A 21,404-nucleotide genomic window follows, 5' to 3' on the forward strand; every position below is an offset into this window, starting at 1 on the left:
GCCTAGCATTCCGGACGGTGAAATTGAAAAAGGGAAGGCTTTTCAAAGGATCGAAGGCATCAATCCACTCCAACTCTCTTGGATCCCACTGAAGATATCTGATAGGACTGCCACCATATAACCATGAATACCAAAAGCCATGAGTCACTATTTGAGGAGAAGGGACAATGAACCAATGCTTCCCCGAATGACCAACAATCCTCACTGGACTAAGCCTAGTTTTTGGGATGATCTCCTCCATGCTACATCTCCTCAATCTCCCTCCAGGCATGATAGAGTAAATGATGCAATCTGTAGCCTCCTGGCCCAATGACCTGCAGAGGTATGCCTATCCTCAAAAAGACTCCCAGCCAATTCGGATGATAATCTCTATGAAAGATCCCAGAGAGCCACTCATGCGGAATAGCTGCATCAATCTGATCAATACGAGTGCGAGAGCCCCTAAGATGCTGATTGGATGCAGCTCTATGATCCTCTAGAAGACTCTGAAAGGTCTTCCAAGCAAGAACTGTGTATGCACATCTTTCCCATCTTGACCACTGCATGTAACGAGATGCACCAAGTGGCCGACTGGCCTCATCCCTGATGAGCTTGTTCCACATAATAGGTTGTCGGTCAGCCTTATCCAAAGACCTAGGAAGCCTTTGTCACAAAAAAGGTCTCATGCTTCTCCATGCTCTGACAATGGCTACAATAAGAGAGGAAAATGGTGCCTTGATATCAGCCTCTATGAACAGAAACCGTGTGCTGGGCAGCCAGTCTCTCCCGACTTGGAGTGTACATCCAGAAATCTGATTCGCACTGAACATCCAGATCGATAATATTCAAGTCCCCCCTCTCATCTGGGCTGAATAACTGTGAGCCAAGCTACCTTGGCACGAGTGTCTGAGGTGCCATGCAAACCCGACCAGAGAAAATTGCGGATAAATCTTTGCAATTGACCAATGCACACATGAGAGAAGCACCAACAAGAGGCAATAAACCAAGCCGAGGCAAGCAATACTTGATTAGCCACGAAAGCTCTGGAAGCTAAATCTAATCTCTTGGAGCTCCAATGAAGAATCTTCTTCCGGATACTCATAAGTACCGGAGCAAACTACTGTGCAAGAGAAATATCAATCCCAACCTGGCATCCCAAATATCTAGCAGTGCATCCTCTACTAATCCAAGTAAAACCAAGCTCTGCACCCCAAGCAACTCTCGGTGAATCACTTATTCAAAAAGCAATAGATTTGTGCCAATTAATTAGTGGCCCTGCTGCCAAACAAAACTCCTCTAGTGCTTACTCGGAAGGAACATAAGCATAAATGTGAGGCCTCCAAGAACATGGCTATGTCATTAGCTAACTCAGAGTCAACTAGCTCCTCTTGACTACGAAGAGGCAACCTCAATCCAGAAATACTAGCAGTGGAGTAGAGAAAGATGCTCATGGCCTCTGCAACTAGGATATATAATAATGGGGCTAAAGGGCAACCCTATCGTACTGAACGAGAAATCTGAAACTGCTCTCATCTATCACCACAAGCGAGCACACTACTATGGGCATCACGATACATGCATGAAACTCCCTTGATCCATCTCTGAGAGAAGCCCATATGGCTAAGAGTACCCTCAAGGAAGTCCCAATCCACTCTATCATAGGCCTTCTCAAAATCCAAGAGCAGAATGGCTAAGGGCTGATTGCTCGCTTTAGCCCATCCCACGGCCTCCCAAAACGAAAAAACAACCCAATGTTGTGTGGTCTGTTGTGGCAAAGGAGCAACTGGAGTCTGGGCAACTGCAGAAGACATCTGATGGGTAGGACCACGCCGCCTCCTAGCACGGCCCCTTGATCTGGGACATTCTCTAGCAGTGTGGCCTTGTTGACAACAAATCTCACACTGGTCAGGTCTGCGTGCAATCTCCATCCTTTGGCAGAAATGAGATCCGTCAGGTCTCTGAAGCATTATATGGTCATTAGTAATCGATGGATCAAGAACAAGCACAAGGACCTAGGATACACCATCAAGAGTGGCGGTAACAACCGCGGAAGCTGAAGCGCGAGAGCCCGGAAGGGCTGGTACCTCTAGAACTTGGCCAAAGGATGCCCCTATGGAAGCTAAAAGCTTCCAATATGACCGAGGAAGAGCAGGGAACCGCAATGAGACCGGGGTAAGGCGCTGATTCTCCACCACTGGATCAAAGCCCACCTGGTACTGAAAGAAGAAAATCTTCCTAGGGCCAAGAGAGAAGAGGCTGCTAGCCAAAACCTGAGAAGTAGCTTTTGGAGAATGAAAGTCCACCTGAAAGACGCCTCGACCAAGCAAACGAGTATCCTGGAAGTGCACAATTAGCTCCGAAGGGAGAGCTACTAGAAGCCATTCACGGGCCTGCGAACGAGAGGGATGGGAACCATAAACTCTCGCAACGAGGGTGCTGTGGACCTCAATCTCAATGTCGTGTTGAAGAGAGGTGAGCTTGTCTTGAAAAAAATTGATGATTCTCCCTGCTAGTGGGGGTGACGAAAGATTGGTTGCGGTAGAAGAAGCCATAAAGCCAATCGACAATGTGTAGACGGCCGACTTGAATCCAAATAAATTTTCTGCTGAAAGAAAGAGAGGAGCGGGGGAGGACAAGGCAGGTGCAGCAAGGCGGAAGCAGAATTCGGGAGCAGCAGAGGCAGGAGCAGATGGGGGGTGGCAAGGCGGGAGCAGCTGGGGTAGAGGCAAGAGCAGAAGGGCAGGCGGGGGCAGCAATGGGGCAGGCGGGAGCAGCAAAGATAGAGTGGGAGAAGCTGGGACAGAGGCGGAAGGGGTAGGCGGAGGAGAATGGACAGAGGCAGGGCAGAGAACAGGCGATTGGGGTAGAGGCGGAAGGGGCAGGCTGCAGTAGAAGGGACAGAGGTGGGGGCATGAATCAGTAGCGCGAGCTCACTTCCCGAACCAGGGAAGGATTTCGATAAAACCTCTTATTGCTTAGAATGGTGCTTTTTCTTGTGCCAACCTAAGGATCCCTGTTTGCATGTGTCCATGAACCAGTCTAAGTGTCCGGGCATGAGTTCCATCATGTGAAAAGAGCTAGGAGGACCAAATAGTTACAGCGTGCACCAGAGCAAGTGGGCGGTGGATGTCCTATTGAAATTTGAAACCAAGTGGGTGGCCGGGACGGGTTGGAACCTGAAGTCAGATGAAGTGGATGCCCATTGCTTGGGGCAATTCTGAGTATAGTGATCCTTACAGTCTGGATAGTGCCTACAGGGCGGTGTGCACCAGTTCAAGAAGGGGGCATCGGCTTTGGTAATGGCCATATTCCCCACATTTGTAGCATAGGACAGGGTGAGGAAGGGCGAGTAGGATGATTCATGGGGGCTGCTGCCATAGTGGCTGGTGCAGGAGGATTGGGAATGAGCGGTGGAAGGTAGGTCACTTGAGGAGTAGGTTGGCAAAGGGGAGGTGTAGCAATGTGGAAGGCTAGTGGAACGGTAAGATAGGCGGTGGCATAATGGGCGGGGTTGAGGGCTGCCGAGGCGGGGTGAGGAGCTTGTTGCTGATGAAGTTGACTGAACCCCTTCAAATTTAACAGTCTTTATCTTCATGTCCTCCCTTTTCGCAGAAGGAGCAGTATCTCCTCTTTAGGCATTCTTTTACGGTGTGTTCCAATGACTGGCATATGACACACCACAGCCCTTTCTTGGCTTCCTGTAGTGTCTTCAGTTCCTCAATCTCCTTTCTTTGTTGGAGTAGAGTACTTTCCTCACTCTAAGATTTTAGGTTCACTCTGAGTGTCTCCAGCTCTTGCTTCAGCTGAGCTACCGGGTCATCCAGTGGTGTTGCCGTTGGATGTACATCCATGTCTTCAATGGTGGGTGGGAAGCTTGACATTGACTTGCCCCAATTATAGCAGCCTATTGACACAGGACTCTTGGATGGGCTGATCGGACTACCACGGGAGCGTGTATTGAGGACACAGAGATAAGAGGTGAGCTAATAGGACTCCAAGTTTCGAGAGTTCCACCGGGCGCGCCAAGTTTTAGTGTACTTGTAGAGCAAGGTTGGTTTGCCTGGCACACTAAAGTGGTGGTTCTCCTCTTGACAGTATGTCGAGAGTCCTCAATGCTCACAGCGCAGGGCATGCATGAGAAGACAGATTAGAATGGAGCATAACATAAATGACAAGAGTGGCAAAAGTGACAAGAATATTGGACAACACTTGTGCTACTGCAAGACAGTGTTACATGCCCTTCCACTGTACCGTGCGCACCCAGCAGTGGTCATAGTGTGTAGGACTCCACAGGCTGAAATTGACAAGTGACTGCAACACCAAGATTAAGGATAGGATGTCGTATCAAGCTAAAGCATGAAGCATATCCCCAAGGATTGAGTCAAAGGACCATTTAAATGATTCCTATAAGATGTGGTAGAGTCGGTGGAGTCGGGTGGAATCTCCTATCTCCGGCAAATGCCCGTTGGAGTGTTAGTGTGGTACCTTCAATGCCGGTGCGTGCATCTCTCATCTGTCCGTTGGTGCGCCTCTGCTTCTGGATAGTCCACCGAATGCTCCGGAATGGTTCATCTAGGGTTGATCCACTGTGGCAGAGTGTTACGCTGTTAATGTGACGGTGTGATGCCCCTGAAATGGTCCGGCTGGAACAATGCAATGTGGGCACCCCTGGTGGCCAGATCAGTGCCACATGAGATTGTGAAACCAGAGTTTGCCACACCGGCGATTGGAGGTAGATGCCCTCTTCTACATGATAGGAAAAGTCAGAGGTTTTTACATGCTTTAGACACGTTGTTTCTATGGTTGAAAATATCTCTACAGGTAAAGTTGGCACCCTTCATATTTCATGCATATATGGATGAAAGAGGCATAAAACATCAATGTGGGATGCCTTACACACCTCAGCAAAATGGTGTAGTTGAGAGGAAGAACAGAGTTCTCGTAGAGATGGCACATTCCATGGTTAAAGACGAGGATTTGCCTCGTAACTTTTGGTTGAAGGCAGCTATGTGTGCCACTTATGTGCTAAGTAGATGTCCCACCAAGGCCTTGCAAGCAATTACCCCTTATGAAGCTTGGAATGGCAGGAATTGCTCTATGGCTCATTCACGTGTTTTTGGTTGTCTTGCTTATGCTCTTGTGCCTAAGCAACAACGCAATAAGCTGGATGATAAGGTGGAAAAATGCATTTTTTTGGGATACAGCTTAGAAAGCAAAGGGTATAGACCATCTAGCCACAAAGTGGATTTTGGTGAGTAGAGATATTGTCTTTGTTGAAAACTTAGTTTAGTTCATGCTTTTATGCAAAAAACAGAAAAGTGTATGCTCACAAGACATCTTTGATACAATCCTACCTTTGTACAATGCCATATAGTCCTATGTGGAGCAAATGAATACTCAACAAGGTGCTACAAATTGGCTCGAATTTCAGTCCACAGATCAACCTATTGATGAGGCAATTGTGGATTATGCAGTGCATGAGGAAAGGATAGCTATACAGGCGTCCAAGATTGTACCAAAACGGCTAGTGCAAATGAGCTACTTCTTTGCTCAACAAGATACGCGTAGATTCTCATCATGCATCTTATTCTTTTGTGGATCATGCTTTCAATGCCAGTATATGCAAAGAAGATGAACTTGTTTCCTTTGAGGAAGCACTTGTGAGGAAGTACAAAAAAATGATGAGGATGAGTACAACTCAATCCTCCAAATGACACTTGGTATTTGGCAAATTTGCCCTAGCGTAAAAAGATCATTGAGATGAAGTGGGTTTATACACTTGCACATTTTTATGAAACCCTTCAATTTATCATGGTAGCGTTGAGGCAAGACGTATTGCAAAGGCTAGTGCAAATGAGCTACTCCTTTGCCCAGCTAGATACGCGTAGATTCTCATCATGCATCTCTTATTCTTTTGTGGATCATGCTTTCAATGCCAGTATATTCAAAGAAGATGAACTTGTTTCCTTTGAGGAAGCACTTATGAGGAAGTACAGAAAAATGATCATTAGATGCAGGCCATGCAAGATGAGTACAACTCAATCCTCCAAATGACACTTGGTATTTGGCAAATTTGCCCTAACGTAAAAAGATCATTGAGATGAAGTGGGTTTATACACTTGTGCATTTTTATGAAACGCTTCAATTTATCATGGTAGCATTGAGGCAAGACGTATTGCAAAGGGTTATGCTTGGGAGAAGGGTATATATTATGATAAAACTTTTGTCTCCACGTCTCATATGACTACAATCCGATGTATTATTGAATTGACAGCACATCGTGGGGAATCAAAGCTGCCTTCTTGAGTGGTGATTTGCATGAGGAGGTTTATGTATCTTAGCTTCATGGTTTTGTTCAGAAGGGACATGAGTCTAAAGTATGTAGGTTAAGAAAAGCTTTATATGGCCTTAAGTAGGCTCCCAGAGCGTGGTATGAGAAGATAAATGCATACTTGACTTTTGGAGATGGATCTTGCAAAGGTCGAACTGAGAGTACTCTCTATGTAAAGAGGAGTAAAGATTGTTTATTGGTCATGGTTTTATATGTTAATGACACGCTGCTCCCAGGCTCTAACGAGGAGAAGATTGTAGCCCTCAAGGTTGAATTACATGTGTTATTTGAGATGATTGATATGGGCTCATTGCATTGTTATTTGGGCATACAGTTCATGGAGCGTGATGATGGTGTTGTGATGTTGGAGTCAAAGTATGTAGAGAGACTGCTTACACGGTTTGGTCTTGAAAGACCATAAGCATGTTGCTACACGAGTAGAGAGGTTCTAGGCTTAGTCTCCAAGATCCAAGTGAACCGTTTGATGCATCACTTTAGCAGTAGGCTATTGGGTGCCTAATCTATCTATGAAATAGGAGGCCAAACATTTAGTTTGGGATCTCCCAATTGAGCAAGTATATGCAGAGTCCTGGAAGTAAGCATTGGTAGCTTGCCAGGTGAGTATTGCAATACTTACAAGGCACTCGATCCCTTGGGCTATTGAAACCGGTCTATGGACACACAAAGCGGTAGTTCATTCACAATAACCTGGACTTACTGAGACACACATTCACAGAATCCTCGCTCCCTCGCTCAACAACACATTGGCCCCGAAGTCCGGCGCCCCTTACGGTATTTCTTTATTGTTAAAAGGTTGGAAATTACAAAGCACAAGTGCAACAAAGCACTCTACTTGCATCGGCTGAGTTTTACAAATTCTAGGAGAAATTTGCCAGCATAACTGCACTAAAACTGTTCCATAACATCTCAGAATGAGTCCCAACTGACAGGCACACTTCCATAGGCATCAAGCTACCCAATGGAGTCCAAAACATCACAATTCAGCTTGCTGTAATTTTCTGCACAGGCCTGTTTTCAGCTCTGTTTTCAGCCCAAAATAACCCTTGAACTGTCCTGGAGGACTTTAGCAAAGTCCTACTGCATTTTGGCATCAACCGGGCAACATAACAGCCCAAAAACAGCACCTAAACAGTGCTGAAACAGCATTGTTTTGAAGAGGTTATTACCCTCTTCTGTGCCTGCTTTGGTGTAGGAACCAACTACACCTGTTCCTGTTCAAGGAGGCAACTAGCCTTTGCATATAAGCATGAAATTCACACAATTGTACCTGATTTTATCTGATGAAAGCATTTCCATAGTCTGCAAGAGAGAGAAAGAGAGAAAGAGGCTGTGGGGAGCAAGCTCAACCCTCAATTCGTGAGTTGTAGGGCAAGGGAATGCACCACGAATGCTGGTTTTCCTGCAACAAAACCACACGATGGCTGCAAATGAGCCTCCTCTTCCCAAATTCCCACGCTTCCCTCTTCTCTATGAGGAAAATGCACCAAAATTTGACACTTGGCACATTTTTAAGCCTTTTCCACATGCAATCTTCCAGGCTAAAAATCTCCTGACTGGTTCACATTTTCACAACAGTCCTTTGTCAGCTTTTGGTCCCCTTGACATTCCGCACAAACTGACGCGAACACTTTTCAATTCCGACACTGCCAAAAATAGCAGTTCCCTAGATTTTAGGGATGATGTCATCTGCATTCCTTCTGGTCTCCTGACCATCTTTGACCACTATGGTCACTTCAGAATTTGCTTAGAATTCAAGATACATTCACATTTCGGTGGCGGCCACTTACTAGTGTACCGGCCTATACCCTCATTCAGTGGCCATGTCCTGGACACTGTCATTCATCTTTCAGTGCCCATGTCCTGGACACTGTCATTCATCTTTCAGTGCAGGTCTCAGGCTTAGCCAACCATTGGTCCAAAGTCCCACTGGCTGACCCATTCTGACATTGCAATGGCCCAAGCCCTTCCAAGAGATCCCGGGGGAAAGCAACAGCAACCAAAGAGAAAGAAAAGAAAAATATATATATTTATAAAGAAATGTAAATAAGGAAAACAACTGCAAAAAGTTTCACCTCCTGGTGACAGCTATTCTATGTGCAAGTGTCCACTAGTGATTGGTGATTCATGTATATCATGGCTCATCAAGGAGTCAATGGTAGCCACTTTGAGTTGTGAAGTTGAGTACCAGGTAGCTTTTACAGAGACTATGGAGTGTGTATGGCTCAGATGCCTTTTGGCAGATCTTGGTGTTGGACAGCATTCTCTCCTCCCATCTTCACTGACAACCACAGTGCATTGGCCGAGGAACCTAGTGTTTCATGCTCGCACAAAGCACGTTTAGATGCATTATCGTTATGCGAGGGAGAGGCTCATTGCAAGAGAGATTAGCCTTGCTTATGTCTCTACACACGACAATGTGGAAGATATATTCACGAAGGCTCTCTCTCTCGAAGTTCAAAGCTTTTCGCAAAGCTTTGGGCTTATTGTCGTTTGGTGATTAATCAGCTACATGATCCTTGTACATGTTCACATTACCACTACAAGGGGGGCTGCGGGAGGGGGGGGTGGTGTTAATAATTATTTGGCCCTCCTAGCTCTATTTCACATGATGGAACTGTTGCCCGAACACTAGACATGTGGAAGAAGGCATGGGGACAGGGACCATAAGGTTTGTTCAAGAAAAAGCACTAGTCTTGATCAAAAAGCAAGAAAAAGCAAAAACTCAAACTGGGTTGACCGTGAGCCAGGAGCACCATTGGCAATAGGAGACTGAGCCGAATGAAAAAGCAAAAAGCTGTTTTTGCAAGAAGCAGCTCTAGGGGCCAAAAAGCAAGGCCTTGAAGCTAGAAAAGCAAAACAAGAACTTTGACTAAAGTCAGTAATATTTTACTATTAATAAGACCAAAAGCAAAGTAAAAGGCAAAAGCAAAGCAAAAGCGTCACCTTTTGGCAAAAAGCAAGGCTTCCCTAAGTATAAACGAAGCACGCATCAAGTGGAAGAAGAACCTCTTCATCACGTTGGCATCTTCATTAAACCCTAGTGACTAGATCGCCCAGATGACTGTATTGGATTTCGCAGGTAGGCGGTCATTGCGATGAGATGGCCCGGATGACTGTATTGGATTTCGCAGCTAGGCGGTCATTGCGACGAGATGGCCCGGATGACTGTATTGGATTTCGCAGTCGGGCGGTCATTGTGACGAGATGGCCGATTGGATTTCGCATTCGGGCGGTCATTGCTTCGAGGTGGCCGAGATGACTATTGGGAATTTCGCAGTCAGGCGGTCATTGCGACCAAATGGCCTAAAATGATTGTATTGGATTTCATAGTTGGGCGGTCAATGCGACTAAATGGCCGAGATGACTATTGATGAATTCTCGGGCGGTCCTAGTGACCAGATGGACTTGAGCGATAGTTTGAGTGGTGTCCCTCGGGAGCCAGATAGTGTAGCACGGATTTCGATGAAACCAGACAGGATAATCCATGAACAGGAGGATCATTACTTGCGCACTGGCATACTAATGTATGTTTGAAAGTGTGACTTTGTGTGCTGTTTTTGATAGGTGGACAATGCTTGGATTTACGCCATGTGATAGTCCATTGGCTCCATACTACTTGGCTAGTACATGGAGTATCCAGTAGACGCGAATGATGCATACTTGTTTGTTGACTAGCTTTCTGTCTAGTTTTTGTAGAAGGTAAGTATGCATTTATTATATCTAACACATGTGACAGGTCCTAAAGAAGTACTATCACGAATAAAGCTATTGGTCAAAGAAAAGGCATTGAGATGTTGCCAGATGAGGAGATGACACCATGGATATGGAGAAAAACCAGATGCATAAGCTCACCAAATGGGACTAGTACCTTGAAACATATAGCCGTATTGGGAACGTATGAATATATTTGAAACATATGGAAGTATTTGATGTACTTGGAACACATGGATATACATGGAACAAATGGATGTGCTTGGAACACTTGCAGTCTGCAGCTGAGGACAATTGCGATATAAGAGGGAGGAATGTAACTATTTTGGTCCTCCTGGCTCTATTTCACATGATGGAACCCTTGCCCAAACAATAGACAGGTGGAAGAAGGCATGGGGGACAGGGACCATAAGGTTTGTTCAAGAAAAAGCACCAGTCTTGATCAAAAAGTAGGAAGAAGAAAAAAGTCAAATTGGCTTGATTGCGAGCTAGGAGAACCACTGGCAAGAGGAGACTCAGCCGAACGAAAAAGCAAAATTGCCGCTTTTGCAAAAAGTAGCTCCAGGGTCAAAAAACAAGGCCCTGAAGCTAGAAAAGCAAAACAGAACTTTTGACTAAAGTTGAGTAATATTTTACTATTAAAAAGACCAAAAGCAAAGTAAAAGGCAAAAGCAAACCAAAAGCGTCATTTTTTGGCAAAAAGCAAGGCTTTCCCAAGTATAAAAGAAGCATGAGCCTCTCTTGAGCATCAAGTGGAAGAAGAACCTCTTCATCGCGTTGCCATCTTCGTTAAACGTGGAGATCATCTTCTCCATCATCATCTACTTGATCATGAACCAAATCATGGAGTTTTTCATCGTTGCCCGCTGATTTCAGAGCGCCTCCATCACTGCGATGCCACGTCATCATGTGTGCGTATGACTGTATGGATCAGTGCAGCCATATGGAACTGTACGGGCATGTGCGGAGCTGTACGGACTGAAAATTCCAGAAACCCTAATAACTACTTTTTGGAGGTTTTTATCGCCCGAAAACCATTAAAACAGGTTTCTTGCCTGAAAGAGCTTTTCCATGGTTTTCTTCATTGACAAGGCTGTAGGAGTTGTGGAGATTACTCATGCGATGAGTGAGTGATACTTGGACTTGGACTTGGATTCATTGGATATTGGATGTGGTACTAGCCTGGTAAGAGATACTTGTGGGTCATCCTCGTGGTGTGCTCGGCATCAAAGATCTCGTGCCTAGACATAGACATCGACATCGGACATAGATATAGACTTGGATATCCTACATCGCATATCTATTTGTTTTGTATTCATTGATTGTATTGATCATGGCCCGCGTGCCTGTGGATTGTTCCTGAATAAATTCCTGAAGTGGGTCAAGGCCTGTCCCCTACTCAGTGTGGTGTATTGTGCAAGAGCCTATTCCCCTTCTCTCTCCATTCTCTCTCTATCTTTGGCATCGATACCCAGAGTGGAATGTAAATGGATGTACCTGATCTGTCCCATAGGTCGGGTTCGGCCTCCCGTGGACGTTAATAGTGATGTGTGGATGTAAGATAATAGTGGACGGGGCACTTTTTCCCTCTTCCGGTGTTTTTCCCCCCGAGTGTGTATACACACTCTTATGAACAAGTATAAGTGACCTTATCATGTCACTTCACTTATCCTTCACTCATTCTCATCAATCTAATTTGAGTGTTGTGCTTCTCTCTATTTCTGCTTGATTCATCTGGGTGTCTATTGCTACCTTTGTCTCCACTCCAATAGCATAGGGTAGGGGGATGTTGGGTATTTTGGAGTCTCAGTGTATGTTATCCTCGTGTGTCTGTGTGTGAACAGCCCCTTAAAAAGCTATTGTTCTTTTGTGTGTGGACACTCACTTATGTGAGTAAGTGAGTAAGAGTGTGAACCCACTCTTAGAGTGGAATAATATCTCGATATTATATACCTGTTTGACATAATCTATGATGTCACGCCGAGGAGGCTATAAAAGCGGGGAAAAGCGTCTTGGCTCGCTGAAGCTCCCGCCTTCACCCCTGCTCGCGCTCGCGCTGCCTGCTCGCCCCTCGCCTTCCCTCCCTCCCGCCCTCCCCCCCCCCCCCCCCCCCCAAATCGCTTATGCGCCCCCCCTTCATCTCGCCATCGCGTCCCCCCCTTCATCTCGCCTTCTCGCCCTCTCTCGCGCTGAAGCGCCCGCCCCCCTTCAGCTCGCCATCGCGCCCCCCTCCCCTCGTCAGCGCCCTGTCCCCCCCTCCGCCAGCCCTCTCTCCCCCCCCCCGCCTCTCCCTTCGTGCTGCCCCCGCACCCACCCACCCCCCCCCCCCCCCCCCCCCCAGGGTGTTTTTATTCTTTGCCGCATTATCCCAACCCCCGCCCCTTCCCTTCTTGGTGGTTTTTTCCGCCCCCTGGGGGTTTTTCTTTTTTTTTATCCTTCCGCCTGCCCTTTCCGCCCTTCGTGTGCAGCTCGGTTCTTGCAGGTATCGCATTCGCTCCGCCTTCGCCACAGCTTCAGATTCTGATGGAGGCTCCTCCGCCCCACCTTAGAGGGACTCTTCTGCAGCCCCCTCAATTGCCCCTGAGGATACCCCCATGAGGCTCTCTCTTTTACCAGAAGAGGAAGCGAGCCTCCCGCAGAGGTGGAACGCATCCAGGCATATTCCACCATCTGCCGTATAGTCGGCACTCGCCCCAGCAGAGGGAGATCCGGGATCTTCTTCAGGCCCGCCTTCTTGCAGACGTGGGGCAAGATCCTGGACGTTCAGCTTCTGGGCCGTGGACACTACCAGATTCGAGTTCGAGACTTCCCAGAGTGTGGCCCAGGTCCTTCCATGAGTCCCCTTGGCATCAGGGGCACTCGGCATTCTTCAGACCTTGGGAGCATGGCTTTGACCCCGCAGCGGGCGAGCAGGGAGAGCGCCTTTTCCATGTTACTGTTTGCTTCCCTGGACTCCGCCGCGAGTACCTTCCGCTCCTTTCGAGGCTAGGAGCACTGGTGGGCTCGGTGCTCGAGATTGGTCCCACTGCAGCCTCAGTGGTGGCTAGAGCAGCTGGGCTACCTTCGGTCAGAGTCTTGGTTCCTGACATCTCCTCCCTTCCGAATGTCATGCAGCCAGCAGGCCCCTGATGGCCCGCCCACAGATGCGGCTCGGCAGGCAGCCTCTGGGACACCTGCTCAGCCCACAGAGACCTCGGAGTGGCAGCCTGGACAGGGGCGCCGCCGAGGGAGACAGCCCCAGCAGCACGCCCAGAGACCGATGCAGCAGCAGCCACAGACTCAGCATCACTGGGCTCCCGTGAGGAACAGCTTTGCTCCCCTCCAGGAGGAGACCCCAGCGCCGACTGAGGACCAGGAGATGCCAGCACCCCCTCCTTCGTCCCCACCCCCCCTCCCCCTCCCCCGTCCCCCCTCCCGCCTCGCTTCCTACTTCGCCTCCTCCCGTCCCCATTCCGGTTTCGGTAGCGGCTCCTTCACCACCCTCCCCCCCCCCCCCCCCCCCCCCCGCTCGCCTCAGCTCCTCGGGAGGCCCTGGTAGTCACCTGGCGTTCACCTGCAGTCCGGAGGGCTCTGAGCACTGACCTTGCTCGAGCACCGCAGAGGAGACTTACCATGCCGATTCGGGCTTCACGGATATCCTCTATCCGCAGTCGGCTGAGTCATCTCGACACTAGACAGCGCTCGGAAGCTTTTGATTACGCCTTCACACGGCTTTTTGGAGCAGAGGGCTCCCATGAGCCAACACCCATCCGAGTTCATGTAGTGATACCTCCGGCCCGCGGGGAGGAGGCACTTGATTCAGCGGTGGCCTTCTCATTCCCTCTCTGTGGCCCTTGCGACCGGGAGTGGACCCTGGAGCTCGCCCTTAGCACTTTGAGGACTCAGGCAGTTGAGTTTTCTCACCATGTGAGCGATCTGGAGGGTGACAGATGTGATAGGCCGACTATGGGAGTTGGCTCATTTTTTCATTGATCCCGGGAGTGTGGATGCCTCAGGGATTCAACATTTGGTCGTTCGCATTGTGGCAGACTTAGCACGCGACCCTGGATATGTATGTATACACGAGGGTGCTCTGCCTGAGCAGGAGGCAGTCGCCATGGGACACAGCCACCACTGGCGCCTGATCCGAGATTCTTGCAGTACACCGGGTGGACAGATTCGTAGCCGCTCGGATGGGGACTATTCTGCATCCAAGCCGCTTGCGAAGGCCCGCCGTACGGCTGAGACAGCATCCACCTCAGCAGGTCATCCATGAGGATCATCTCATGGAATGTATAGGGCCTTGGCGGCGCACATTATATATGTTATCGTGGTTGCTTGAGGCAGGAGCTTCAGAGATGCCTGGTTGGGGGCAGTATTGATATTCTGTTGGATGAAGGAGCACCATTTGGGTGAGAGCAGGATCCGGAGATATGGTTCGGTGATGCCTGGTAGATGGGACACCTTTTGGTCTGCAGGATTTGGCCCTTTGGGTGGGCAGGGAGGAGTATGTATGGTCATTGCGGATGTATGGCGGCACGCCATTGTGGATCGCGGGATCATTGTGTCTCGTAGAGCACAATATGTCATTTTGAGGACGCATGATGAGCTCTTTGGCGTGCTCAATGTCTATGCGCCCAACCATGCTAGTGCCAGAGCAGAGTTCTGGACCCAGGTTACGGATGTATTGCCAGAGGCCGCACATTGGTGTGTCTCAACATGCTTAAGGACCTGGCCGATAGGGTGAGAGGCAGTCATGTTACAGTGCACGGTACGGAGCTTGCAGCTTGGGAGCGATTTTGCATGACACTGAGGATCACTGATGCATGGCAGCATGAGGCCTTCTTCCGCTCTCAGGACATTCTTAGTTTCTCTCGGTCGGATCGGTGGCAGGGAGGGACTAATCTATCACGGATTGATCGCTTTTATGTGGGCGACAGGTTAGGGGAGCGAGGGGTCCCCGTTGGCATTCTCGCTGGCACCTCTTTTTCAGACCATGTGCCAGTTATTTTGACTCTTGAGGACACGGGAGACCAGCTTGCAGTTGAGGATCCCAGAGAGGGTACTTACAGATCCTAGTCTCGCTGAGGACATTGAGAGGATATGGCATGATAGTCAGAGCTCTGACCAGGATGCAGCAGGCCAGTGTGTCCAGGGACTCATCGAGCTCAGCTCTTTTTTGCACGCTGTAGCCTTGACACGGCTGGGAGAGGTCCGCGAGAGGGAGCGTCGGCTGAGACGTAGCCTTGCTTCGCTTCAGCGCCTTCAGGAGCAGCAGCCTACATGTGAGTGGGTGGCGTCCCAGCTGAGCCAGGCACGCCAGGAGGTTAGAGAGGCAGAGGAGCAGAGACATGAGTTTTACTATCGTCGCCAGGCCTCTCAGTGGACGCAGCTTGGTGATAGAGTGACTGGGGAGTTTTTTGAGATTACTGGGCCCTGCCATGCTTGAGCAGAAGTTCGCCAGCTTGGGAGGCCGGACGGCTCGGTAGCTACTGAGCCAGAGGAGATCAGAGCCATAGCCACTGGGTTCTATAGAGACCTGCTCTCAGCGGAGCCAGCCCACTGAGGCTCGGGATGCTTGCAGACAGACTGTGTGGGCCCATGTGCAGAGGAGGGTCACAGATCGTATGCGTCCAGTTCTGGGTGAGCCTCTCTCAGAGGTTGAGCTTGCTGAGGCCTTGAGGGTCCTTCCGCGCCATAGTTGCCCAGGGGAGGACGGATTGACGCCTGCCTTTTTTATGCGCTATTGGGACCTTTTGGGTCCAGGCCTCCGCAGGGGCTTTCAGTATGTTTTGGACACTGGGGTGATGCCACAGAGCTTTACAGAGGGCTTGATCTTTCTTATTCCCAAGGGGAAGGGAGTATCAGATGATATCCGGCATTGGAGGCCTATTACGATCCTCAATACTGTCTACAAGGTCTTGGCAAAGGCCTTGAGTTTGAGGATCCAGCCCTTCCTGGGGGGGTTGATTGATACTACCCAGACAGGATTCGTCAAGGAGCGTAGTATCCTTGACAACATTTTCACCTTCTAGGAGACGACGACCCGAGCTAGATTTCTTCGTGAGGACATTGGAAATTCTTTTTTATTATAAAAGTGTTGTTTTCATTGAATTTAATTTCTATGCATAGAAAGATGCATAATGGAATTTTTTTTATTATAAAAGTATTATTTTCATTGAATTTAATTTCTATGCATAGAAAAATGCGTATTGAAATTTTTTTAATTATAAAAGTGTTATTTTCATTGAATTTAATTTCTAAGCATAGAAAGATGCATATTGGATTTTGTTTAATTATAAAAGTGCTATTTTCATTGAATTTAATTTCTATGCATAGAAAGATGCATATTGAATTTTTTTAAATTATAAAAGTGTTATTTTTATTGAATTTAATTTCTAAGCATAGAAAGATGCATATTGATTTTTTTTTTATTATAAAAGTGTTATTTTCATTGAATTTAATTTCTATGCATAGAAAGATGCATATTGGAATTTGTTTTTATTATTAAAGTGTTATTTTCATTGAATTTAATTTGTAAGCATAGAAAGATGCATAATGAATTTTTTTTTATTATAAAAGTGTTGTTTTCATTGAATTTAAATCCTTTGCATAGAAAGATGCATAATGAAAATTTTTATTATAAAAGTGTTATTTTCATCTTCTCGATTTTGAGAAGGCATACGATAGAGTCGATTGGGGTTTCTTAGAGGGCACTATGCTTCGCTTGGGCTTTGAGCCAGGTTGGATTCGAGGGGTGGCGGCTCTATATTCCACAGCTCGTAGCCAGGTGCTGATTGCAGGAGGAAGGGGGCCGAGTTTTGAGTTGACTAGATCAGTCCGCCAGGGGTGTCCTCTCGTCCCGTTTCTTTTTCTTTTCTTTGCGGAGGCTATGAGCATGTATCTGACGGTAGAGGAGGTTGGTTTGAGAGGACTCCAGCTCCCAGTCAGGGGGAGGACCTGCTCGATGCTGAGTTTGCTGATGACACGGGTTTATTTTTGCATGGCCAGGAGGTCAATCTTCAGCGAGCAGAGCAGTCGCTCCAGGTTTTTAGTGCTGCTTCGGGAGCATTGATCAATTGGCGCAAGAGTAGCCTTTTGGATAAGTAGCGCTCCCACTCCGGCATGGAGCCCAGACCCGGGTTTTAGATGGATTCCTCCTGGCACAGCAGTGCGATATTTGGGATGCCAGATTGGACTAGATTTGTCACCTGAGCAGCAGATTGTTCCGCTTCTTCTGAGCATTCGGAAGAAGCTTTTGTATTGGAGTACAGCTCGGCTATCCTTGGCTGGGAGGGTGGTGTTGGCAAATCAGGTGCTTTTAGCGACCATGTGGTACATTACGTCTTGCTGGATCTTCTCGAGCTCTTGTATCAGCGAGGTACAGAGGCTGATCAGGAACTTTCTTTGGTCTGGGCGGGATGGTCAGCTAGCCAGCCAGGGCAAAGGTTGCTTGGGCAGTTATTACACTTCGGTTGGCCCAGGGAGGCTTGAGAATTATAGATCCAGTTGATCAGAGTAGAGCCTTATTGGGGAAGCTTATTTTTCGGGGGCTGCTTCCAGGCGCTGAGCCTTGGAAAGAGCTTCTTTTGCAGCGGCTGCAGGCTCGAGCTCCCCCAGCAGGGGGCACTTGGGCACCAGAGATACGATGGATCTTCACAGAGATGAGGAGGACAGGCCTTAGTAGAGGATGGGAGGACAGATTTGCCTTGAGCATCTTGAGAGCTTGGGAGCTGCTGAGACCGGGGCTCTCTCAGAGACCTTCTTGTGATGAGGAGCGGGCCAGAGAGCCGCTCATCTGGAGCCCAGCGGTTCGCACAGAGCACGGTCATATGCTGGGTTCTCGGCCTCGTCTAGCCTGGGGACCACTGGCGGTAGGCCCAGCACGCAGTTTTGGAGACTGGCAGGCCTTCTGCAGTCTCCCAGAGGAGATCCAGGTGGAGAGACTGGGTCACTTCAGAGGGGGGTTGATTATGAGGGATGACATTCAGGAGGCACTCACAGAGGAGTGGTTCACGCCTCTCGAGCCCGTGGCCCCACGGTGGATGGGAGCCTTTACTCAGTTGGAGATCCTGATTGCTGTCAGAGCTTGCACTGAAGATGGCAGATGCCTCTACTATGAGATCCAGGATGAGGGCAGACTTGAGAGAGTGGAGGTGGAGTCGCCTTTGGTTGCAGAGTGCATCTTTCAGAGGATACGGGTGGTGGCCGCTGCTTCTTGGAAGTGGCATATTGACCCAGACCCTGTAGATGTGGACTCTGATTGGCGTATATGGGCATATGCAGCGCGCCCCTTGGCCCGGCTCCAGTGGGACCCTGGCGAGTACGAGTGGCATGATCCTTATGCATCCCTTGAGGCCACAGAGATCACCTTTTTCCAGTATATTGTTCGGTTGGGGCGACATATTTTGACGGCGAGGAGGTGGTCTCTCCAGCTGCATCGGGGCACTGGCAGCTTCAGGGACTCTCACCGGAGTTCCTGGAGGACTTTTGGACCAGGCTCTGGGCTAGTCGACAGGCACGCAGGATCTCGACTTTCTAGTGGCTGGTCGCCCACCACAGGGGTTCTGCAGTTTACACCTGGCTTGTCTACAGCGGTCTTTCGACGGCCCGTGTCCGATGCCGCCACCCTATGGAGACATAGAGACATTGCCTATGGGACTGCCCTCAGGCACAGCAGATTTGGCTCCGGATGCTGCGCATTCTGGCCCCCCTCACTCCAGAGGGGATGTATACGTGGGGTGCCGCTGCTTGGTCGACTTCGTCAGGGCTTGCTATGGGCTATGAGACGGAGCAGGATAGCCAGGCCATCAGATTCATTAGGGGCCAGCCTCGCCTTGTTCCTTCACCGGACTTCTCGTCCGCCGGCCTGACACAGGAGAGGGATCTACGATGGGAGCTCTTCAGCAGCCTCACCATATGGTTCACCCGGAGGGCCCGGTGTTTCAAGGCCTTTGAGGGGAGATTGGAGCCACCAGCAGAGAGTGTTCGGGCTATCTGGCAGGAGCTCATCCACACCCTGCGAGGACAGTACGACCGCATCCGGGGTGACTCGGATGAGGCGATCTTGCGGTAGCGGCTCCTTCTATACCTTACACGTGGGGTCCCCCCGTTGGCACTACAGGCCACCTGTTTGGCTTTTCCCCCCTCCTATTGTATGATATAGCCTCTCAGTTCTTTGTACTGAGTCTTGTATTTTTCAGCACCTAGGGAGAGTCTCCCTAGCTGCCTTGCTTTGTTCTCTGCTCTGTTTGCTTATGAGTAGAGAGGATCTTTTGTAGCCCTACGGGCGTTTTTATATAACTAATGAAAGGATCTTTTCTCGGAAAAAAAAAAGGAGGCTATAAAAGCATTGTACTTGGTGAAGCTATCCATCACATCAATCAATCTCGTTGAGTTGTGCAACACATCTCCCTCCCGAGTATTGTCTCTTTTTCTCTCTATCACTAGCATGGTCTCCATCAACCACACTAGCTCACCTATCTAACCCTGAACCATCGATGAACCAGTGGCATATAATGCCAAGAAATCTTGCTGGCCTGATCAATGAGAATGGGACCCGTGTACCATGTGCGCAAGAAGTCCTCTCGCCGTCTACACATGTGATCCAACCCGCCTTGAAGCTTCGTCCACTTACTGTAGAGGGTATGAATGATGTTATTCCAAATGGAGTGGATGGACTCAGCTGGAGGGGTGAGAGTACCCGCGATGGCCTTGCTTCTGCACCAGGGCCGCTACATATGCCATGCAGCTATGCTATTGATGATCTCACATTTCGGACTGATGCCCGGAGAGCAGGACTTTGGCAACCTGTCGGGGTGGGAACTGTATCAATCGTACAGTGAGAGAGCCAGAGGGCCTGCCCACCTGCTGCCTCCTTGTTTGAAGGAGCATCAGTCACCCAGGCTACTGCCCCCCCCAAGTGATAGTACGTGGTGCAGAGTGCAACGATGTGTATAGGCGAAGCATCCTCTGGTATCCCTGTTGCCCCTTTTTTTTCCAGGTAGAGATCCTGGTAATCAGTTGACAATGCTGCAGCTCAACCCGCTCGAGCACAAGGCCAAAGAAAGGAGGACTAGGTGTCCACCATCGGCTGAGGCGAGTGGGATTGGAATTTGGTACCCCTGCTCGAGAGTTAGAATACTTTCCAACTCACCTATGAAACGACAGACTCTGCAATTTAACTCTTAACCAGGGATTGTACCAGAACTCCATCTTTTTTTTTTCCCAGAAAAGAGACTTCTAATAAGAAATATAAAATCATAAAGTCATTCAAAGGAATATCCCAAACCAAAACGTAGGGAGATCTCAACCAATACGGGGCTGTTATGGCATAACTGCAGCTTTTTGAGAAGGTGAGACAGCTCATTATACTTTTCTCTTAACATTACAAATATCCTACAGAATGTTTGATCTCCACATAGAAAATCTGAGATCCATGTCTATCTTGGTAGATTTTGTCTGAGGCTCCGTGTTATCCTCTGTACTATGGATGTAAATTGATGCCTTATCGGACTCCATGTTGCTGCAATTCTCTGAATATCTCGATGTGGGTGGTGCTATAGTCTCGTGTTTCTCCATGTCACAAGGAAACGACATAGCCCCCACATATATCACAAGGGAGAGAAATGGTTCCTATAGGATGTCATTGTATCAGGTCTCCATGCACTTTACTAGTAACTTAATTTATAAAACCCTTAAACCACAAAAGGAATGGCACAGAACACCAAGACCACACCACACAGGGGTCAAGATGGGCCGATCACCAATCCCCCCGCCCCCCCCCCCCCCCCCAAGCGGCCACTGCATGCGGCCCTCAACCCCCCATAGGTATTTTATTACCAAAAGGAGTATTTGTAGTACAAGCTTGAGGGTGATCACTTGATCACCAGATTTCCAAGTACAACTTTGCAATGAAACAATAATCAAGCAAGATGCTGATTAAGTCCCCTTGCCAGCAAGCCACCAAACAAGAGACCATGTGTCACATGTAAATTCTTCGAGTTTACCTTAAGTTAGCTAGAGGCCTGTGCCTAAGCTTGTGCAGGAGAGGCTTGTTCCTAAGTGCGATGAGAGGCTTGTGCCGAAGTTGATGCACGTGAATTCCTAAGTTGAAATTCAACATTCCATTCAGAATGTTAGAATTTCCCACATGTAATTATTCTATAAAGCTATGTAAGGTGGGAGATTTCTATGACATTTAGAGAGCCTATGTCAGGGGCTCAATGGATATTCTAACGTTGCAGGAGCACCATTTGTGGGCACGGCGTACCCAGAGATGCTAGAAGCTCTTGCCGGGCAAGAGCCACACTTTTTGGTCGCCTGCTTCTGGTCCAGAGGGGAACCAGGGGGTGTTTGCATCTCACCTAGTGAGCAGTTACTC

General features: G+C 48.6%; 1 protein-coding gene across 5 annotated transcripts in view; it reads left to right on the forward strand.

The window, feature by feature from the left end:
- The window catches only part of LDA (limit dextrinase), a 160,351-nt gene that overhangs the window by 118,750 nt on the left and 20,197 nt on the right, over window positions 1-21,404 (forward strand). The window lies entirely within an intron of this gene.

The sequence above is a fragment of the Cibotium barometz genome, chromosome 22, assembly GCF_041138505.1.
Source record: "Cibotium barometz isolate CiBa-2024 chromosome 22, ASM4113850v1, whole genome shotgun sequence".
Taxonomy (NCBI): domain Eukaryota; kingdom Viridiplantae; phylum Streptophyta; class Polypodiopsida; order Cyatheales; family Cibotiaceae; genus Cibotium; species Cibotium barometz.